Here is a 6,560-nt window from a genome sequence, read left to right as displayed (position 1 = left end):
CTATTGTATTTTCATCTTTGGATCATTTTAGATCTTTTGATCATCTTTGGATCTTTGGAATCTTTTGTTCTTTAGATCTTTTGATCACTTTGGGAGGCTGGCCATTCGGCCATGCCTAGACCTTGTTCTTATGTATTTTCAACGGTGGAGTTTCTACACACCATAGATTAAGGTGTGGAGCTCTGCTGTACCTCGAGTATTAATGCAATTACTATTGTTCTTCTATTCAATTCTGCTTGTTCTTGTTCTAAGATATCACTTGTTCTTCAACTTGATGAATGTGATGATCCGTGACACTCATCATCATTCTCACCTATGAACGTGTGACTGACAACCACCTCCGTTCTACCTTCGATTGGGTGAATATCTCTTGGATTCCTGATACACGATGCATGGTTGATCGCCTGACAACTGAGTGCTCACCTGACAAACGAGCCAGCCATTCCGTGAGATCAGAGTCTTCGTGGTATAGGCTAGAACTGATGGCGGCATTCAAGAGAATCCGGAAGGTCTAACCTTGTCTGTGGTATTCTGAGTAGGATTCAATGATTGAATGACTGTGACGTGCTTCAAACTCCTGAGGGCGGGGCGTTAGTGACAGACGCAAAAGAATCACTGGATTCTATTCCGGCCTGATCGAGAACCGACAGATGGATAGCCGTGCCGTGACAGGGTGCGTTGAACATTTCCACTGAGAGGATGGGAGGTAGCCACTGACAATGGTGAAACCCTTGCTTGAGCTTGCCATGGAAAGGAGTAAGAAGGATTGGATGAAGACAGTAGGAAAGCAGAGAGACGGAAGGGAAAGCATCTTCATACGCTTATCTGAAATTCCTACCAATGAATTACATAAGTATCTCTATCCTTATCTTTATGTTTTATGCGTTTATCACCATACCCATTTGAGTTTGCCTGACTAAGATTTACAAGGTGACCATAGCTTGCTTCATACCAACAATCTCTGTGGGATCGACCCTTACTTGCGTAAGGTTTATTACTTGGACGACCCAGTACACTTGCTGGTTAGTTGTGCGAAGTTGTAGTGATCACAATTTCGTCCACCAGTCCCAGAAGTGGATTTTAGTACTAAAAGACTGTTTTACCCTTGTTATGCAATCCTTAGTCATTAGTTTAGTATTTAAAGGACAATGGTCACCCTTGTTCAGGACTTTATGCCATATTTTGGAATTCTTCATTGTATTTTCTGTTAGTAAGAGTTTCTAAACCTCCTAGGTTGTGGGGAGGAGCTCTGCTAAATTTTATGAATTAATAAAGTACTACTGTTCTATCTCAATACGTGTTTGATTCTCAATTCAATGATGTATATCCGTTCTTCATCATTATGAATGCGTTGAACCGGCACAAGGTTATCTCATTATACAGTAGTTCAGAGTGAGTCTCTCATCGGATAATGATGAACCACTAGTTTGATTATACATCTCCAAGACGGCTAATCCACAACTTCGTTGGGGACTTCTCAAGAAATCAGTTCAGTTGAGGTATGGCGAGATTAGAGTCTTTGAGGTAGAGGCTAGAACCAAAGGCTCAGCATCCTCTGATCCGGAAGATTCAACCTTTCTGTGGCATTTTGAGTAGGATCATGGTGCACGAAATTGCAATCACACTTTTGCAATTCCGCACAACTAACCAGCAAGTGCACTGGGTCGTCCAAGTAATACCTTACGTGGGTCGATCCCACTGAGATTGTCAGCTTGAAACAAGCTATGGTTATCTTGTAACTCTTAGTCAGGATATCAATAATTCTCAGGTTTAATTGTGAAAAGTAAAAGAACATGAAATAGATACTTGTTTTGCAGTAATGGAGAACATGTTGAGGTTTTGGAGATGCTCTATCTTTTGAATCTCTGCTTTCCTACTGTCTTCTTCTTCATGCACGCAAGGCTCCTTCCATGGCAAGCTATATGTAGGGTTTCACCATTGTCAATGGCTACCTCCAATCCTCTCAGTGAAAATGTTCAACGCGCTCTGTCACAACACGGCTAATCATCTGTCGGTTCTCAATCAGGTTGGAATAGAATCCAGTGATTCTTTTGCGTCTGTTACTAATGCCCAGCCCTTAGGAGTTTGAAGCTCGTCACAGTCATTCAATCCTTGAATCCTACTCAGAATACCACAGACAAGGTTTAGACCTTCCGGATTTTCTTGAATGCCGCCATCAATTCTAGCTTATACCACGGAGATTCTGATTAAGTAATCCAAGAGATATTCACTCAATCTAAAGTAGAACGGAGGTGGTTGTCAGGCACACGTTCATAGGTGAGAATGATGATGAGTGTCATGGATCATCACATTCATCAAGTTGAGGAACAAATGATATCTTAGAATAGAAGCAAGCGTGATTGAATGAAAAACAGTAGTAATTGCATTAATCCATCAAGACACAGCAGAGCTCCTCACCCCCAACCATGGGATTTAGAGACTCATGTCGTAGAAGATACAGTAAGAAACGTGTAATGTGTCATGAGGTAAAGATACAATGTCAAAAAGTCCTATTAATAGTGAACTAGTAACCTAGGGTATACAGAAATGAGTAAATGACGTAAAAATCCACTTCCGGGGTCCACTTGGTGTGTGCTTGGGCTGAGCATTGAAGCTTTCATGTGTAAAGACTTTTTCTGGAGTTAAACGCCAGCTTTTGTGCCAGTTTGGGCATTTAACTCCAATTTTTGTGCCAATTCCGGCATTAAACGCTGGGAATTCTGAAGCTGATTTGCAACGCCGGTTTGGGCCATCAAATCTCGGGCAAAGTATGAACTATTATACATTGATGGAAAGCTCAGGATGTCTACTTTCCAACACAATTGAGAGTGCACCAATTGGGCTTCTGTAGCTCCAGAAAATTCACTTTGAGTGCAGGGAGGTCAGAATCTAACAGCATCTGTAGTCCTTTTTCAGCCTCTGAATCAGATTTTTGCTCAGGTCCCTCAATTTCAGCCAGAAATTACCTGAAATCACAGAAAAACACACAAACTCATAGTAAAGCCTAGAAAAGTGAATTTTAAATAAAAACTAATAAAAATATACTAAAAACTAACTAAAATGTACTAAAAACATACTAAAAATAGTGCCAAAAAGCGTATAAATTATCCGCTCATCACAACACCAAACTTAAATTGTTGCTTGTCCCCAAGCAACTAAAAATCAATTAGGATAAAAAGAAGAGAACATACTATAGACTCCAAAATATCAATGAAACTTAGCCCCAATTAGATGAGCGGGACTAGTAGCTTTTTGCTTCTGAACAGTTTTGGCATCTCACTTTATCCTTTGAAGATTAGAATGATTGGCATCTATAGGAACTCAGAATTCAGATAGTGTTATTGATTCTCCTAGTTAAATGTGATGATTCTTGAACATAGCTACTTTATGAGTCTTGGCTGTGGCCCAAAGCACTCTGTCTTCCAGTATTACCACCGAATACATACATGCCACAGAAGCATTAGCCGCCTAGAAGTTCCTCCCTGAACTCCCTGAACTCCCTGAAATTGACTACTGGACCCGCCTAGAAGCATCTGTTACCAAGCTGCAAGAAGCTATGGAACAAATTAAGGAAGAACAGCAGAATCAAAACTGCATGCTTTGCAAATTGCTGAAGGAACAAGAGAAGCAGGGGCGTGAGCTACAAGAGCTGAAGCGCCAGAAGCTCTCCCTTGAAGGGTCAAATACCCCACAAGTTGAGGGAGCATCCACTTCTCAAGATCAAGGTTGTTGAGTCCTAACTCTGTGATAACCTTTATCATTAGGAGTCTATTTTAGAGTCATTTAAATTTTTGTGTCTGTGGCATATATGTATCCGGTGGTAATACTGGAAGACAGAGTGCTTTGGGCCACAGCCAAGACTCATAAAGTAGCTATGTTCAAGAATCATCATACTTAACTAGGAGAATCAATAACACTATCTGAGTTCTGAGTTCCTATAGATGCCAATCATTCTGAACTTCAAAGAATAAAGTGAGATGCCAAAACTGTTCAGAAGCAAAAAGCTACTAGTCCCGCTCATCTAATTGGAGCTAAGTTTCTTTGATATTTTGGAGTCTATAGTATATTCTCTTCTTTTTATTCTATTTTGATTTTCAGTTGCTTGGGGACAAGCAACAATTTAAGTTTGGTGTTGTGATGAGCGGATAATTTATACGCTTTTTGGTATTGTTTTTAGTATGTTTTTAGTATATTTTAGTTAGTTTTTATTACATTTTTATTAGTTTTTAGTTAAAATTCACTTTTCTAGGCTTTACTATGAGTTTGTGTGTTTTTCTGTGATTTCATGTATTTTCTGGCTGAAATTGAGGGACTTAAGCAAAAATCTAATTCAGAGGCTGAAAAGAACTGCAGATGCTGTTGGATTCTGATCTCCCTGCACTCGAAGTGGATTTTCTGGAGTTACAGAAGCCCAATTGGCGCGCTCTCAATTGCGTTGGAAAGTAGACATTCTGGGCTTTCCAGCAATGTATAATAGTCCATACTTTGCCTGAGATTTGATGGCCCAAACCGGCGTTGCAAATCAGCTTCAGAATTCCCGGCATTTAACGCCGGAACTGGCAAAAAAATTGGAGTTAAACGCCCAAACTGGCATAAAAGCTGGTGTTTAACTCCAGAAAAAGTCTCTACACATGAAAGCTTCAATGCTCAGCCCAAGCACACACCAAGTGGACCCCGGAAGTGGATTTTTACGTCATTTACTCATTTCTGTATACCCTAGGTTATTAGTTCACTATTAATAGGATCTTTTGACATTGTATCTTTACCTAATGACATTTTACACGTTTCTCATTGTATCTTCTACAGCATGAGTCTCTAAACCCCATGGTTGGAGGTGAGGAGCTCTGCTGTGTCTTGATGGATTAATGCAATTACTACTGTTTTTCATTCAATCACGCTTGCTTCTATTCTAAGATATCACTTGTTCCTAAATCTGATGAATGTGATGATCCGTGACACTCATCATCATTCTCACCTATGAACGTGTGCCTGACAACCACCTCCGTTCTACCTTAGATTGAGTAGATATCTCTTGGGTTCCTTAATCAGAATCTTCGTGGTATAAGCTAGAATTGATGGCGGCATTCAAGAGAATCCGGAAGGTCTAAACCTTATCTGTGGTATTCTGAGTAGGATCCAAGGATTGAATGACTGTGACGAGCTTCAAACTCCTGAAGGCTGGGCGTTAGTGACAGACGCAAAAGAATCACTGGATTCTATTCCAACCTGATTGAGAACCGACAGATGATTAGCCGTGCTGTGACAGAGCGCGTTGAACATTTTCACTGAGAGGATGGGAGGTAGCCATTGATAATGGTGAAACCCTACACACAGCTTGCCATAGAAGGAGTCTTGCGTTCTTGAAGAAGAAGACAGTAGGAAAGCAGAGATTCAGAAGATAGAGCATCTCCAAAACCTCAACCTGTTCTCCATTACTGCAAAACAAGTACTTATTTCATGTTCTTTTACTTTTTCCAATCAACCTGATAATTATTTATATCCTGACTAAGAGTTACAAGATAACCATAGCTTGCTTCAAGCCGACAATCTCCGTGGGATTGACCCTTACTCACGTAAGGTATTACTTGGACGACCTAGTGCACTTGCTGGTTAGTTGTGCGGAATTGCAAAAGTGTGATTGCAATTTCGTGCACCAAGTATGAAGCATTCTGATCGAATTCTGACTTGCAGGAGAAGTAGGAGCTCAAAAAGTGATGATCCATAGGGACTCATAAGTTGTCACCTTACAAACAATTATGAAGTTAAAGATCCTTGCATGAAAATGTATGTGAAGGTAACTTTAAAACTTTTTTTGGAATTTCAAGAAGTCGAAGCCGAACATATATCGCAGAAAGAAAACAAAGGACAGATACCTTGTCAAAGCTGACAAGTAGTACTGATCCTTAGGCAACAATAATAGCTTGATATAGGAGATACTACAAGAATCTTCCATCTCGGAAGGTGAAGGTAACTCGGAGTTGTTTGCTATATCGTGTAAAACTTGAGGTGGATGACATCATATATCGATTTTTTCAAAGCTCAAGTTTGACATAGTCCTGAGCGATCCAAAAGGAAGCCAGAGACTAACAAAAAATATATCAAAAAATATATTAAACTCTCTATGATCAAAGAAACTCTTTATTGACAATATATCCAGTTTCCTACTTAAATGTGTTCCGACTTATAAAATAGGTGAAGTTTTAGAAAAATTGCACGGTAGAATTTGTAAAAATCACCTCGGTACTTGATCTCGGACAAAAATATAATTATAATTTTTGTAACTTAGTTTTAGCATATCTTCTCTTCAATTTTATTCAATAGTCATTATTTTAGTATAATTAAATCTTTTTGTGTTATTCAATTTATTTTTATCATATTTATGTTAAAGTAATTGTTACGTTGGGTAACCGGAGGTTGATGGACTGGACTCGCACAGTTGGCCCAATCGTCTTGGAAAGAAGGCCTTCAAGCTTGATCCCGCGCGTGAGGCCTCCGTCCGACTTGTGCTTGAAGGAAGGAGAAGGGAGTGGTACCTGCAAAGACACTCTGATGCCTAAATT

Source organism: Arachis hypogaea, chromosome 4 (assembly GCF_003086295.3).
Source record: "Arachis hypogaea cultivar Tifrunner chromosome 4, arahy.Tifrunner.gnm2.J5K5, whole genome shotgun sequence".
In the NCBI taxonomy this organism is placed as follows: domain Eukaryota; kingdom Viridiplantae; phylum Streptophyta; class Magnoliopsida; order Fabales; family Fabaceae; genus Arachis; species Arachis hypogaea.
This window is presented reverse-complemented; position numbering follows the sequence as displayed.